Source organism: Rissa tridactyla, chromosome 3 (assembly GCF_028500815.1).
Source record: "Rissa tridactyla isolate bRisTri1 chromosome 3, bRisTri1.patW.cur.20221130, whole genome shotgun sequence".
NCBI classification, from domain to species: Eukaryota; Metazoa; Chordata; class Aves; order Charadriiformes; family Laridae; genus Rissa; species Rissa tridactyla.
Genome location: NC_071468.1, coordinates 106,567,773 through 106,584,826, shown reverse-complemented (window position 1 = coordinate 106,584,826; position 17,054 = coordinate 106,567,773). Strand labels below are relative to the sequence as shown.

At 37.9% G+C, this 17,054-nt stretch overlaps 1 protein-coding gene across 2 annotated transcripts in view; it reads left to right on the top strand.

Moving 5' to 3' along the window:
* The window catches only part of PXDN (peroxidasin), a 94,524-nt gene that overhangs the window by 9,867 nt on the left and 67,603 nt on the right, over nt 1-17,054 (top strand). The window lies entirely within an intron of this gene.

Here is a 17,054-nt window from a genome sequence, read left to right as displayed (position 1 = left end):
TTGCTCCCTTTTCTGTTGTGATCTGTTGTTGTTCGGACTTTCAGATCTTTTTTTCTCTTTCCAATTGCCGCTCCCCGGATCTTTGAGAAACATTTTCTTTCAGCATTCTTTCCCCTTAAATCACTTATTACAACAGTCTACTCATTGCCTGGCTGTCCTAAAAAAGGAAAAGAATATTATTTTGCACACAGCATTACCTTAACTAATGACTCTTTTTGGTAAACAGGGCGGCGACTGCTAAGTGTCAAGTTATTTGCATTGTGTTAGCCAGACTGATGGATTTAGTAGCCTTTTATTAGCTATATGGCTGCCGGTTTCCTTCGTAGGAGAAAAAATATAGAATAAGCAAGTTCGTTCTTTCTTTGACTTCTCTCCAAGCAGTGTGAGGTGTAGCTGGGGCAGCATGAAATTCAGTGCAGACTTCTCAAAAGAGTTGAATTCAGAGGCTTATAGCCTCTGTCCAAAGTCCAGCATGCTCTACAGGAGGTAAATATTTTCTTGTTACATGGCTTTTATTGGCCACTTTGATATAAAATCTCACTCTGATATCTCGTGGTGGCTTCTATTTAATGATTGATTATCATGATAATCAGATAAATTTTGTCATCAATATTCAAATCTTTAAAGTGTCTGAATCAAAGTCTTACAATGTTTTAGTGGTGGGTAAGGAAACTTTTGTTTTCAATTTTTCAAAAATATTTTGGAAAATATGTGGGGCAGTGTGTGGTCTGGTGCACAGATCACTATTAAGCCATTCAAAACTCAAAATAAATACAAATATATGCTGCATTACATTGTCTGCTAAGGTAATGTAAAAAGCTGGAGCAGCAGTGTGATGGTGCGGCATATGTATACAAAAAATACACAGCCATTGATTTGCTGCTGGGAAGTTGCCTATCAAAGCAGGATGCCTTTTAAGGGATATTTTGTCAGTCTTTGGGATAATAACTGATTTGGGTTCAAGAAAAAAGTTTTGGTTTGATGGCATTTGATAAACCCTGAGAAATTTGAGAGATGAGAGTATTTTAAGTTATTTTTAAAGGCATAAACTGAATCATAAAATTCAGATCTTTGACTTAGGTAACATTCTTTGTCTCCAATAAAAAAGGCCCAGTCATTTGGTTTAAAGTTCCAGAGAAAGGACAGACTTTCATGGGGCAGAAGGAGCTGCAGAGCTGTGACAAGACTGCAAGAGCCAGCAAGAGCAATTTGATTATGCGAGTAGGTGGTTTGCTCAGGCCAGGTTCAAGTCATTAACTCTCTGATTTAATTTTATTGGCCTGGGCAAAGCTTAAGTAAGTGTAATAGCACCTATGTAGGGGGTAGAATGAGCTAAAGTAAATCAATTAAAATGTTTGCTGGTTAGACTTTTATGTACAGATAAAGCCTATTTTATGTGTAGATTAGATTAAAGACATAGCTGTCAGGAGTGCAAATAATTGCTACCAGGCAATTTATAAAGGTCTGTAAAGACTTTTCTTAGTATAGAAGCATCTCCTATGCTTTATTTAAAGCAATATTTAAAACTCAGGCTTTTCTTTTTCTGGAGTGCTCTATGAATAAGCTAAACCACTTGAAGTTTCTAAAATTTTGATACGTGCCGAAACATCTTTCTTGATTCAGTGAATGACAGTTTTGAAAACTTAGCCAGAAAATCGTCTTCAGTGTCAATCTTTGTACCAGTCATATCTGTATAAAAGACATCTATCCATCAGTGGATGTCAGATATAACTATTTTTTAAAGCAATCTGTGGGTTTGCCAAACACTTTAGATAGTACAGTCACATAGATGCGAATAACACTTAGAGAACAGACATAAGAGGGAGGTAAAAAACTTGTGTGCAGCCCACACACTGAGGTACTCAGGTGTATTGTTTCGTAACAATACACACATGTTTATAACAATATACATATGTGTTTATAATCCCTTATTCATCAAAGAAAGAAATAAGTTGTGGTTTGGTACTTACCATTCAACAATGTGAAGTTCAATTCAAACTAGTTTTGTCTTTTCAATATTGGTAAAATTTTGAATTCCCGCAATATATACGAAACCAGTAATATCTGTACGACCCACATTCTTCAGGTAACAATTTTCCATTACCTTTCCTTTACTTTTTTTCTGTGGATATCCATGAGGAATTGTTTTATAATAGCATTAGCATAGAGCAAGTACCTGTCTTGCTTGTCATACATTGTTTATGACAATTGTTTATGTTTGTATCCTGATTGACTTTTTGTTTTGTTTGAGGATTGTGTGTTTTTTTTTTCATAACTACCTTCCCAAACTCTTTTCCTGAAAATCAGAAAAAAATATTAAAATCTCATAATTAGTCTATAATAAATACATCTTAGTCTGTTACCTGAAGTAGAATTTGCATTTATAGGATCCTTAAATATTAAAATATCTTTTATTTACCTATTGGCTTTTGCAGGTTGACTTTGCTTTGAAAATATCCTTATTTCTCTGAAGGGATATTTCACTTTTGAGGAATCAATATTCTGGACAGGATAAACAAAAACCTGTTTTTAAAACAAGCTGATGATTGGGGTGCAATTAATTTATTTTATTTTTTAACTTTGAACTTTGGAGATAATTGGACATGATGGTAAATGCCCATAAAATAAGGTCTGGACCCATGTGTAAGAAATTTCCGATAACATCAGGATTTGAAAAACTTGTTGAATGCCTCTGTGGATTTAAAATTTGCTTTTTTTTTTCCCTCTTGGTTGGTGTCTCTTATGTTCCATAAATCTGTTGTTTTTAACTGCATAGTGACAAAGCTTCAGTGGGTGGGAAATAAAATGATGATTCAGCTCAGCCTTATCTTTAGCCCGATGGTTTGGACATGGGAAGGATTTGTCCCTCCAGAGACCAGAGCAAATGTATAGTATCTCAGGAGAGATTTCAGCCACAAAATCTGTAGTAGCACAACATCTAATGCCTGAGGAAGCTTTACCAATAGAAATTTATGCACTTAAGAGGTTGGGTGCTGGGTTTGTGGCTTGCACTTCTCAGCCTCTTCAATTCAGTTTATGGTGTCTTAAGTATTTGTGGAAATCCCAGCCATAATTTGGCGTTTGGATGCCTTTGGATCAGAGGATATATTTGTACTTCTGACCAGTCTTACAGCAATAATAGTTTAGTTGTGTGTCCAAGAGGATTCTTTTTCAGGTGAACTTAAAATTTGGTGAATAGTATTTGTGGGAAAGAAGTTTTTCCCTGGCTTTTAAGCCATATATATGGCAGTGTTCTTAGTCAAGTGGAGTATTGGTAGTCTATACGTTTCCAAGACATGTAAATACGTATTTTGGGGTAGTAGAAATATTCTAAGAATCTATTATTCAAAGCTGAAAAGTATATAGTAGATATATCTGCTTATTGAAACGAAGATTTTTTTTTTTTTAATCTTTTGACTGCAGATAGTACTCAAGCTTCTTTTTTTGGGATGACTATTTATACTGTATATTAAAAGAAAATAGTAAGTAATGTATTTAAGTAGTTGGTCTATTTAGTATATTAATGCTAGTATGTACTCTTGTTTTGTTTCAATTTACAAACACCGTGTGAGGGGTACTTGGGTTTCCTTCGGCTGCTGGGTGCCAACAGTAGTGGCTTGTTCCTGCGCTTGGTCTTCTCAGTCAGATCCCAGAGGCAGCTGAAAAATAAACAAGGGAAACACATTTGGTTTCACTTGAACCATTTCCCTGATTTTGTGGCCTGTGATGCCTGTGGCCACTTGTGTTAGCCCGGGTGAAAAGGTGGCCTGGCAGAAGAGGAGGAACTGCTTCCTGAGGGAACCCATCAGGCCGCCCCTGGGGCCTGACTGAAATAGGCCTGCCCTTGGGGAAAACCTTAAACATTAGCTGAGCTTGTGATACGACTTGAAGGGCCGGGTTCTGCACACACAGAGGACTGGAAATGCCCCTGCTGAGGCCTCCTTGCCGAAAAAGGCCCCTTCCATTCTCCCTCCCACCTGCCCGCAGGCCGTGCTGCTCCCGCCCACCAGCACAAGCAAATGTCTATCTTTGGAAACATTTGGAATTTTAACTTTCCTGAATTAATTTTTAATTAATCTCCCATGTATTGATTTGTCATGCTAGGTATTTATTTTAAAACATCCAATTTTCCTAAAAGGATGTATTTAATTTAATGGTTTAGAGGTTTTGTAAAGGTTTGTATTTCTAATTCTTTTTTTCTTTCTTTTTATTCTACTTTGGCAAGGCTAATCATATGCTTCAACTTTTCCCAATTTTTTGCATACACACGTGGTTGAAAGCATTTTCCTTTCTGTTTGAACACCAGGAAAGACCCCTTTGAGAGTCCATGTTAGCTCTAACGTGTTCCTGGGAAGCCTGTGAAGTTGCCCTCCTCGTGGCCCAAATGGTATTTATATGGCCTGAGTGATAGCTAGTTCGTAACTGATAACAGGGGATGAAAACAAGGATGTAAATTGAAACGTGTTCAAAATGGAAAAATCATATTGAATTATTGCTTTAAAAATGACATTAAACTGTGAAGACTGAACTAGTACAGAATTGTCTTCACTTATACTCAGAAATGAACTTTTTGGCCTTAGGAACAGCATGTGTGTAAAGACATTTTCTGTCTAAAAGTGCTTCGTGCTTCTTTGAGCCAGCAGTGTGCCCAGGTGGCCAAGAAGGCCAACAGCATTCTGGCTTGTATCAGGAATAGCGTGGCCAGCAGGAGCAGGGAAGTCATCGTGCCTCTGTACTCGGCACTGGTGAGGCCTCACCTCGAGTACTGTGTCCAGTTCTGGGCCCCTCTGTACAAGAGGGACATTGAAGTGCTGGAGCGTGTCCAGAGGAGAGCTACCAGGCCGGTGAGGGGTCTGGAGACCAGGTCATATGAGGAGAGGCTGAGGGAGCTGGGCATGTTTAGCTTGGAGAAGAGGAGGCTGAGGGGAGACCTCATTGCCCTCTACAACTACCTGAAAGGAGGTTGGAGAGAGGTGGGTGTTGGCCTCTTCTCCCAGGTAAATAATGACAGGACCAGAGGAAATGGTCTGAAGTTGCGGCAGGGGAGGTTTAGATTAGATATTTGGAAGAATTACTTTACTGAAAGAGTGGTCAGGCACTGGAACAGCCTGCCCAGGGAGGTGGCTGAGTCACCATCCCTAGAGGTGTTTAAGAAACGTCTAGATGTGGCACTTCAGGGCGTGTGCCAGTGGCAGAGATTGTAGGTTGTTTGGTTGGACTCGATGATCTTAACGGTCCTTTCCAACCATGAAGATTCTGTGATTCTTTCTGGCATTTTTAGTACTTTGCTAATGTGGTGAAATAATTACGGAGATATTAAACAGTACCTTCTAATTAATTGTTGACTTAATACTGACAATATTAGAACTGCTAGGAAGAGGGTGTATGACGAAGCAAATAGATGTGATCTCCTGAGGCCACTGAAATTCTAAATAACTAACAAACACACACAAGACTAGTAAGGCTTATCTGGAATTTTCAGACACATCTGTAATTTGCAATTTTTTTTTTTAATCTGAGTAGAGAAAGAAGAAAAGAAATGTGCAGGGAAAGAAGCTGTAGGCATTTTATTTAGTTCAATCCTAGTTTCAGCATGTGAGGTAAAACTGGATGGGTGTTGATTGAGTCTACATATTGTGGGATATGATTAAAATATATAAAGCATAATATTTATTATTATATTGTATTTGCTCTCTTGATGCATTTGGTAAGGTAATTTTTTTCTCTAATGAATAGGAAGGCGGAGTGAGAAATGACTAGTAGCTCTAAAATGTCTTTAGTTGTTTTTTTTTGTAATTTTAATATTGATGTTATGATGGACATAGCAAGAAGAAAAAGAAAGGAATGATCTCTGTTCCCAGAGATTCCCTTCACTGAAAGTCATGCAGTTGGGTGCTTTAAGGTTGAATGTTTTCTAGTAGCCGCTTCCATTGCTATTCCTAGGCAGAAAGCAGAGTCTCAGGAGCACACAGGTGCCTGTGCTGAGGCTGCCTGCACTGAGGAGGAATGAGGAGATAAATATCAGAGGATTCCTAATGCAGCCCTGTCACTCCTGGTTCTTCTGAGTTTGTTTTGCCAGGACCAGGAGGAGCTGGAGGCAAAGCAAGAAAATAGCTAACTTATCTGCTCTGGCAGCCCTTCGTTAACCTCAGGAAGCAGAAACTATGATTCAAGAGCTGCAGCCTTTTCAGTGAGGTGACCTGGGATTTTCCATAAAGTGGAAGGAAGAGCTGTTGCTTTGAAACCAGGAAGCCTGTCTGCAGCCAAGTGATAGAGTACCTGAATTCTTGTTTTTACTCTTTACGCAAGCCACTAGTGCTTTCCATATTAATAGTAAAAAATCCCTGACATTCTATAAAAGCAAGTATCCAGATAAATTCTAGCAACGCCTCTGAGTCTGTTTGCATCTAATATGGCAATCTCTGTATTGGAAATAACTGGAAAGTACATAACAGTTGGAAATAGGTTCCGATAAAATTCGCCTAGTAGAGGGTAAAAGTGACGCATAGATTTACAATGAATAAAGGCTTTTGAGTCAAATTTAGATGTTATTTTTAGATGCAGTAATTCCTTCAGTTTTCCACATCCTTTGGCTTGATGTTGATGTTGATCTTGTTCTGCAAGACTTCTTTTTGAATTGAAGGAGACAAAATGGGCATTCTTTAGTAAGGTCATTGGCATTGTAGATGCTGGATGTTATTTATTGGTATAATAAATATAATGCAAGCTCACATGCACTGCACAGAATCATAGAATCGTCTAGGTTGGAAGGGATCTTTAAGATCATCGAGTTCAACCGTCAACCTAACGTTGCCAAACCCACCACTAAACCACATCCCTCAGCTCCCTGTCTACCTGTCTTTTAAATACCTCCAGGGATGGCGACTCAACCACTTTCCTGGGCAGCCTGTTCCAATGGCTGACAACCCTTTTGGTGAAGAAATTTTTCCTAATATCCAATCTCAACCTCCCCTGGCGCAACTTGAGGCTGTTTCCTCTTGTCCTATTGCCTGTTACTTGGGAGAAGAGACGGACCCCCACCTCGCTAAAACCTCAATAAGACTTCCTGCCCTGAGGGAAGCAAAGCCCCCAAGACTGTACTGATAGGAAATCACACCTCCATACTAGTTTACCTGCCCAGTCTGTTACTTCTTTCCCAGCCCTCACTCACATCCCTGTTTTCAGCTGTAGGATCTTCTGCTGCTGAGAGCTCATTGCCCTCAGCTCTGCGCTGGTGTCGCCCAGTGTGGGGTTTACCAGCTGGGTGCTCCTGAGGGAGAGGGGCTGATGTGTTGGAGCTGGAAGGAACCTTAAGAAGCGGTCTGACCTGGCACTCTGATAAAATGCAGGTGAGCCATCTGCATCAGTGTGTATTTTCTTTTACAAATATTGTAAGGCTCATTGGCTTGCATTGCACCTGCATCCATCTTCGAGTAAAGAAAGAACTAATTTGCCATAGAACAAAATCAGACAAATTACAAGGAATTGTGAGTATGTTTTCCTGCCCACCCATATTTGAAGTTTTAGGATTTATTTTTTATTTATTTATTTATTTAAAAATCCTTTAAGAACTGTTGCAAAAAAGTTCATGTATGAACTTCAGTGCTTACCTCCTCTTGGCCTGTTTTAAGAAAAATGGTCCATGCTGCTCCTCACAGCTGTTTACTTCTAGTGAGCACAAACTGAAGACAAACATGCTCAAGCTGGAAGCAGGGTGAGAGTATCTATCCCATTTTTAACAGGGAATATAGTTAACGACTGGAATGACTAGCAAGTCATTAGGTTTCACTTGATTCACGGTCTTTTTGAATCACAGTTTTGTATTTTTCTCAAAGGGATGGTTCAGCCCCGACAGCAATAATTAATTGCCTTAAGACAGGAACTTTTCTAACGGTTGTGTGACTTGTCCTGTGTGGGAGGTCAGGGGATGATCATGTTTCTTTCTGGCTTTCAGTTCTTTCCTCTGAGAATATCAATATTTCATGGATATAGAGTTTAGACTTAAGCATCCCTGTGAGACAGAGAAGTGCAGAAACATTATTTATTTTGCAAAATGGTAGATAGGGAGGAAAAAGACTAATTTATGACTATAGCTTAAAAGCAGTTTTTCTGTGGGGTTTTTCACAGTAGTAGTTCACACAGCTATTAACTACAAAACCAAATTAAACTGTTACTGCATTTGCTTCAGTAGTTCATGGTATGCCATAAACAGTCAGCTTCCCTTTTTGGTGTCATCTGTAGCCTGCTGTCGAGGAGAAACTTTTATTTTTGATCAAAAAATACAGTTGAAACAATAAATATTGAGAAGGAAACCAAGAAGAGGTTACATCTCTAACTATTGCTAATCCTCTAAAAATATTTTGATGCATCAATAGCTCTTTACAGTACAGACTGTGCCAACCATTAATTCACTCTTTGCTTGATCCACGACCTTAACCGTCATGTATTTGTGTTAGCACAGCACTCATGCGCGGCTATCATGCCCTGTTTTACTGGGCATGGCACAAGTGCAGGACAAGAAAGCAGCCCTTCCCCAAGGATGTTTCTGTCAAAAATAATCAGTAACGAATCATATGGCTGTACTGTCAACAACCTTTTCATTGTTTGGTTTTAGAAATAGATTTCCCCCCGAGAGGAATAAAGACAGATTTTTGCCTTTTCTTGTTATTTATCCAGACTGCATAAATAGCATTACATCTATTTGAATTCTACCCATACTGGTAAAAGGAGGGAGTTTTGGTTTTTTGTTATTGCTGTTTGAGTTTATTTTTTGGTTGTGTTTTTTTTTTTTTTTTTTTTTTTTTTTTAAGATAGCATAAGAATTAGAAACAGTTATAAAATAAAATTTCTAATTTCAAAATAACAGCATTTCTGTAGTGGATGGGGTTTGGAAGACTCTGAAGGTGGATGAGATAGAGCCATGATCGTGCCAGAGTAAAATTTCCATGTATAATTCTTGACAATTAAGCCTACATGCCTAAAACTTTGAACCAGCAAATCCCGCTTGAGTCCTGTTAATGGCACTGCAGAGCTGGTTGGGAAAAATTGGCAATGAAGGCAGCAGAGGGATCTACGGACTTAGTAAGACAATACTGCATTGCTTTTCGTTGAGTTCACTTTTAAATGTTTTCCTTTCAACTCTAATGGCAAAATAATTGTTAGTTAAAACACAACCTTAGCTCTTGGAGAAGGCTGTGTGTATCATAAACTCTCCATTCACCAAAGCTGTACCCGATAAATATATTTCTTAAGACTTAGAAACTTGAAGTCCCTTTCCACAGATCTTATATATTTATGCCAATCAGGTATTCTTTTAATTAGATAATTGATCGATCATCCAGATTTAATTTATATTTTCATAAGCATGGTTTTATGGTCAAGGTGCGTACTGCCAAATGCTCTGCATCCTGTTCTACAGAGTTCAATATTTAATTTATTTTGTTACTAAAATTATGGTATACCATTTACCTTTTTTTTTTTTACTTTACTATTTACTTTTTGTAAACTTTACTATTATGGTATGTATTTACTTTGTTACTAAAATTATGGTATACTAAATATTATTGACTATGATAGCCACTCACCATGTGAGAATTATGTGAGTGGCTACTTCAGATAGCTTTCCGTCTAAAAATGCAGTTGCTTCTTTTTATGTGCTGAGTGCTGATGTACAGATAATACAAATCTCTCAGAGTAAATTAGAGAAAATCACATATTGTATCTAGTAATTAGACTGGGGAAGAATTAATCCAGAAAATGAATTGCTAAGAAAAAAGGAGAATGATGTAATTTTGTTTGTAAAAGAATCACTAGGGCGAAATCTTAAAACCAGGCCAAAAAAAAAAAAAAAAATCTTGGTTCCTTTGGTATTCTCAAAAATGTTACACTGCTAGCAGTGAGGATTACTATAAGTAGTGCTATAGCCGAAAGTGGGGTTTGGTTTTATTTTTTTAAAGTGGTGGCCTTCTCATTGTTTGTTCAACAAAGTGACACATTTTTTTACAGGGCAGTAGTTAAAGCAGCATTAAAGTGCCATTGACATCATCCAGTTACTGCACTGACTTGATTATATAACCTCTTTTGTGCAATTTTCATGCTCTGCTCTGTTTGAATGTTTTTACTATGCTGATGGCTGTTTTTCATTTCCTGCTGGGATGACCTTGAATAAAAAAAGAATAAGAATAAAGTAGACATAAGCAATGTAGTCTTGCTGGCATTTGCAGATCTTTTGTTCTGTGTTGAGAAACATAGTAGTTTGGCATTTATGGTATAGGTTATTTCTGCTGGCTAGTAATTAATCTTCAATGGTTAGAAAAAAATTAATGTTTTTCTCTTATTTTGTTCTTTTGAATTTGCCAATGGCAAAGCGATCCAGTTATGACAATTCCTACCTTATATTAAAACATCTGAAGGGAGCTAAACAAATGATAAATGCAATGGTCATTCTTTAACTTAGATTATTAATTTAACCTATGAAATCTAATAGATCTACAAATGTAATATTTATCTATTAAATTACTCCCTCCTTCTTTACAGGAAAAGGTCATTAACTAGTTTGGACTTTTTTCCAGATCTGGTAAATATCATGCAGATGAAGGAATTGTTATTTTTCTGTTTTCCACTTCTTGTTGCCAGCCAACACTTCCTAACTAGCCTTACCAATTAGTAAGATGAATAAGAGGGCATTGTCTTTCACATATTTTTCAGCATTTTTATATCTCTCAATGTCAGAACATTATAACAATGAGAAATCCATCCTTTGAAAGTAGTTTGCATTATTCCTGCTGATTCTTACCAAACCAAAGCCGCCACCTCCTTTTAATTTGTCAAATTGAAGTAATAAAGATTATGTTACCATACAGTTTACAATCACATATAGAGGAAGAGTTTTAGCTTCAAATAGTTTTCACTGGACATTTTAAAAGTGTCTGCCTTTGAGGCAGGGGGTTGGGCAAGGGACTTGTTCTTTTATAATCCACACTTGGCATTTGAGAACCTTTCAGTTTTTAAGATACTTAAGACAGTAGTATGCTTTCAGATATTTCCATTTTGCTGCTGTGGTGATTTTGCTTATCTGCATTATCTGCTTATCTTACTTAAGTTTATTCATGTCCTAAATCAATGCTGAAGTACTGGTTAACTCTTGAAACAAGGTAATGAGATACTTGCCTTCACTGCTAATAAAAAAATCAAGGTTTAATTTTATTGGTAAATGCTTCAATATTTTTCTTTTTAATGAAGATTGATAATGGAAGTCATTCATGTGTCAACAACGTGTCAAACATCAGTGTATTATACTAGTATGTTTAATTCACCCACATTGTCTTTTTCTTGTCCAAGGCTAAAAGATATACAAATATTTTCAATTTAAAGTATGAACTGAGATGCTTTCAATGTGATAGGCTAACACAAATGCAGATCTTCTAAAGTTGAGTTTCAATGCATTGTTCTAGTTGCCAATGGTAAACCTGATGCTTTGGCTTTATTCTGTCTTGATGGATACTGGTTTTGGAGAAACTTGGAAGTCCTGCTTTTTTTGGAATTCTTCTTGTTTGTTTGTTTTACTTAGTGTGATTTTCATGTAGTGCTTCTTAGCATGAACATATGATTCTGATGTATAATCTATTATGTCTGAGAGTGGTATGCTGGAAAATGGTCCTCCAGAGCAAATTTAATAAGTGTAAGTGTAACATGGTGTTTAGTTTGTTCCGTTGATTGCATCTAACGTTATTAATCTAACGTTAATAACAGAATATTTTCATTTTTGGACAAGAAAAACTTACGACAAATGCTGGGAGCTTACCAGATGATTAAATGGATCTTCTAAAGTTTGGAAATACAGGTGATGTGAAGCAGTAGGTCTACCCAAAAAGTACTAAGTAAGACACAGTCTCATGTCACAGAATTATTTGGCGCTAGTACAAGCAGTGAATGCCTTGTTAGACTAGCTACTTGTTCTCCTCAACCTCAACAGGGAAAACAGTAGCATGTATTATTTAAAATTTATTCTTTAATCTTAGAGGGAAATAGGATTGATAGCCTATTTTTGCATTGATCTTTATGAAAATCAGGAGAGCTATAAACAGGATATGAAATTACACCTTGTGCCTAAAATTTTCCATTTGCATGTAGACTTCTCCTCTCAAGCATTTTTTAGTAATAGCTTAGTTTGTTTTGGATACTTTTTGTTCTGTCTCCCTTACTTTAGTCTAAGACGTTGCACATATCATTATTTGGGAGGCATGTTGGTGATTCAAGCTGTTCATGTTGGAAACTATTTCCTCATGTTACATTTTGTAAATCTTGTTTTTACACCCTAGCAAACGAACCTTCAGTTTTATATTTGCTTTCATTTGCATCCTGCAGCCAGGAAGATGGGAGATGGATAACCAAAATTTTGAATGTTTTCAGTGGTCTTTGCTCTTACGAAATACTTATTTAAAGTTAATATTCTGAAAGCAGTTGCATTCAGATTTAAGTGCACTAGGATTAAATCACAGAAGACTGTGTATAATAAAAAACTTGCATAACCTTTAAAATGTCAAGAATGCTTGTAGTTGTGGTACTAGATTTGTAATCTCTGTAATTGCAGCATTTCTGTCAGATATGAGTGTGACGTGTAGAGTTCTTTGGTCATGCCCTGATGGTATGCTTTGCATACCTACATTATGTCACAAGAGAAATGTTTTTAATTAAATCGTCACATTATACAGTGTTTTTATAACCATGTTAGAATTGGCTAATTATATGTGTCTATATAGAGAGACTTGGCTATGAATGAAGCAGTAGCTTAACATGCTGATTTTTGGTTTTCCTGGTTTTAATCTTAATACAATGATTTTGTGTCATAATAATTTTTTTTCTGACACAAATTAAAATTGAAAAAATGGAAAGCCATTTCCTATGTAGCAATATAGGAATAGCAATATAGCTCTTGAAGGCGATGAAGGGATCTCGGGGAAATCCTCCAAGCCCTAATAAGTGGCAGGGTACCCAGTCTGCAGGCAGAGATGAGAAGGACATGGCTGAGGTGGGGCAAGAAGAGGAGAAGCCCTGGTGTCCTCCTCCTAGCTGTTGCTCCAGCAATTCTTCGCAAAGAATTTGCCCATTTGCCCCACTTAGGACAACACCTTTTGTATTAGCTGCTGATTAGCGAGTGCTTGTTACTTGGCATCAAATAGGTTATCATCAGTGGGGTGATGACCGGGGGTGACTTGTTTTGGTGTTGAGTATTCACAACTTGATCTGCAGGCTGCCACTTTTTGAGGTGTATGACAGGGGTACACGATGTTGTCTTGACAGCCCTACTTTAAATCAGTGTAATTTAGAACACTTCATGATTTTTCTTAGTTTGATACGCAACAGAATCTTTAAAAGTCAAACATATGCAAAAAGGAATCTGTATTAAGATTATTAAAGTACACCAAGTTTTCACTATGTTTAATTAGATAAAAGTATTGTTAAAAGTTAATTTTCAATGCTAAATTGGGAATAGTTTACTGTTTTTAAGGACGGGCAGTCTAAGGGAGAGAGACAAATGGATGCAGTTGGTTCAAATAAAGAATTTATAAGGAACAGAATTTATTTTCATCCAGACAAAAAGCGTCTGCAGCACAGTTCTTGTTTGCTTTGTCACAGAAAACATACAAGTAGTGTATTTTTTTTTTGTATGCCATACATCTAGATCTTACAGATTTCCATAAAAGCTCGTTCCCATGCGGGCGCATAGGAAGCCTGCTACGCAGCTGTGTGTGCGCACCGTGTTTGCTGTGTGCTGCTGGCACCCATCCTGGCCCACAGCTGTTGGTGGCGCTCTGGGATCCCAACCAACCGTTCCCAGGCTCTGGAATGTGACTGTCAAGGGCGTCCAATCGCTAAATTGTCAGCGTGCTCCCTGGCACGTTCTTGGCCCACGCGGCCTTGCGCTCTGCCGAACATTTCCTGGTCGCGCTCCGTGAATTAGCACAGAGCAGATGACACGGGGCCAGGAAAATAATCCTGAGAGTATTCAGTTTACTAGGCATCATCAGCAATGCTGTTATGTTTTTTTGTTTGTGTTATTCAGGGGAGACGTAATGCTTCAAAGTGACGGGCTGAGCTTCTGTGGAAGTCTGTATGGCTGAAGTGTATTTTTACAACTTAAATTGTTAAGCTGTGGAGCGTTGCAAGGAGGAGGAAAAGGGTAACCATCAGTATTAAGGATTTTTTGGTGAATTGAAAGACAGACAACTGTTAGGGCTTTATGTAGAAGGGAAAGTTCATTTTCATTGTAATGACTGCTTTTTTCACATGTGTATAAACACGTGGCTGTGTTTGAAGACGAGAGCTAAGAAGTACCTAAAGGGGGCCTACAGGAAAGGTGGGGAGGGACCCTTTATCGGGGAGTGGAGCGATAGGATGAGGGGTAGCAGTTTTAAACTGAAAGAGGGGAGATTTAGATTAGCTATTAGGAAGAAATTCCTTACTGCGAGGGTGGTGAGACACTGGAACAGGTTGCCCAGAGAAGCTGTGGATGCCCCATCCCTGGAAGTGTTCAAGGCCAGGCTGGATGGGGTTTTGAGCAACCTGGTCTAGTGGGAGGTGTCCCTGCCCATGGCAGGGGGGTTGGAACTAGATGACCTTTCAAGGTCCCTTCTAACCTTATTATTCTGTTACATAAGGAAATTAAGACAGCTTGACAGAATTTCTTCTTGAAAAATCTACAGTGGTTATGGCTTAACAACTTTTATCTTCTGTGTACAAGAAATACCTTATGAAGTATAATGATATTAATTTAAAGAACAAAAGAGGTTGTGTGTTTATTTTGAGCAGCATTTGTGATCTGCCTCGCTCTTTATTTTGGAGGATTTTGTGCTGAAAAATTAATGAAAAAACTTTGAGTTAACACTTAGAAGTGTTACTTCATTTGAACAAAGAGCTCCCCTTTGAAGGAATACCAAAATCCTAATCCTACATGTTAGTGAGATTAACATTGTTTTTTCTCCAATTTTAATGTAACTGTAGTACTAACTTTAAACAAAACATGCAATTTGTCTTTATAAAAAAAAAAATATAGCTTTGTAAAAATGTATTGTCATCATAGCTTTCTATGAAACATTTTACTTAAAGATACCAAATGCACTGGGCTCTAGAGAAAATCTGGGTGCTGTGTGGTTTATGCAGAATGAAAATGAATGGGTAGGGTTTCAAACACGAAACTTTAAAAACTTTGTATGAGAAAGGCAATAGTGTCAGGAGTAGGGATAAAATATCACTATATACAGTGATAGTAAAATAATATAAATTATTTTGATTGGTGTTGCTAATCCCTAGTTATCCTAGCAAGTTACTGCAGAATGGATTTGATGGATCGAAAGGGTGCTCATTTTGATGCTGACTCAGAGGACTGGCTCCTTCATGGCATTTATGAAAGCTACGTACTTATTGATCAGCTTTGCTTCGCTGTAGGGAATAGGCTTGCTTTTCATGTGGGTGAATGTATATTCTTTTGTGTCTAAAAAGACATTCTGCATTCTCTCTGTGTCTACTTTGGGTAAAGATTTACTTTTGCTTGTGGAACTTATCAATAACAAATTGATAAGTTTGATTGAACAAATATCGATTTGAGAAGTCCTGTGTTCTTTAGGAGCTAAACATCGCTAGTTGGAATTGTATTTTGAGACTTTTGAAAAATACTCAGTTTTCAACATTACATTAATGAATATTGGAATTTTGCACTTTTGATAATTTTAATCAAAATTAAAATGCTTCCTTGAAGCATAATAAACTTTCAGATAATGTAGAAAAAGCTCTCAGTAAAGTGGAATGTCATGTCCAATGATGCTTCCAGAGGGATCTGCTGTATCTTCTCGCAGTGCTGGCTGTGACATTCAATGCTTGTTTAGAAAATCTCAGCACCTGAGATTCAGTGGCTCATAAGCAGCATCTCTTTCTCATCAGGGTCGTGTGTGTTTCATGTGTGATGAGTGAGTATTTCTTGCATGAATGATGGACAAAATGTAACACTGTTTAACTCTGACTAAAGAAGGTGCTTTTGTAAAGAATAAACTCAAGCTATGACAAATTGCGCTTCTAAATCTGGAAATCCTCAGTTCAGCTGGGAGTTGAGTAAGGGGGCTGTCCTGCATGTCTACAGGCTGTTTAACTACACATCTAAATAAGGGATAGCAGTTTGCATACCTTATTTATTCCAGTCACTGATCAAATATTTTGGTGGAGTGTAATGCAAACGGAACCACATGTCTGATCTTTTCCTTACAATGAACAGTAGGCCACATCCTAAACCACTTATGTAGAAAAAGTCCTTCTGAGACCATTATTCCAGAGCTGAATAAACCCTGATGGGCTGATTCCTGAGGAATGATGCTTAAGTGTGCTCTTTGCAAAAGACTTCAGACAGCTATACCCCCATTACGTACAACATCAGCCAGTGGGGTTATATGGGATTAGTATGCAGCTGACTTTTCGTTTGCTTTTCTATATTTCCTTTGACTAAATACCAAATTCCAGAGAGACTCTTGATAACGTATTACCTGCAGTGCATATTTATGCTTTAATTAGGACTGGGTTTGGTGCAAAAATTGGAGTTATGACATGTTTATGTCCTACATTTTGAAATTAATTGATAAGTATGTGTTCTAGGAAGGACAGTGCAATAAATGTGATCAAAGTCTTTCAGATTTTACTTACTTTGCGTTTGCTTCCCTTCTGTTCGCTTACCAGAGGCTGTAAGGTCATGATGTCCTTGGTCTGCTGCTAGGGAAGAGGACAGACCTGCTGCCCTCTTTCCTTTCCTCTGGTCCCGATCTTTCCTTGCAGTCCCTAATTGCTAATCAGGGAGAAAATTATTTCCTGGGATTTTTTTGCATGGGTTTATTGCTGGTCCAAATGGGACCCCAAACGGGGGACCCAATTGGAGCCGCTGGGAATATGACAGCCAGTGCAAGCAAGCGGCATGACCATGTGACTGGGAGCCAGGGGAGGACAGGAGGTGGGCAGATGTGGGAACCGCTGCCACCTGCTCTCAGCAGGACAGAGGAGTGAGAGTGGCCCAG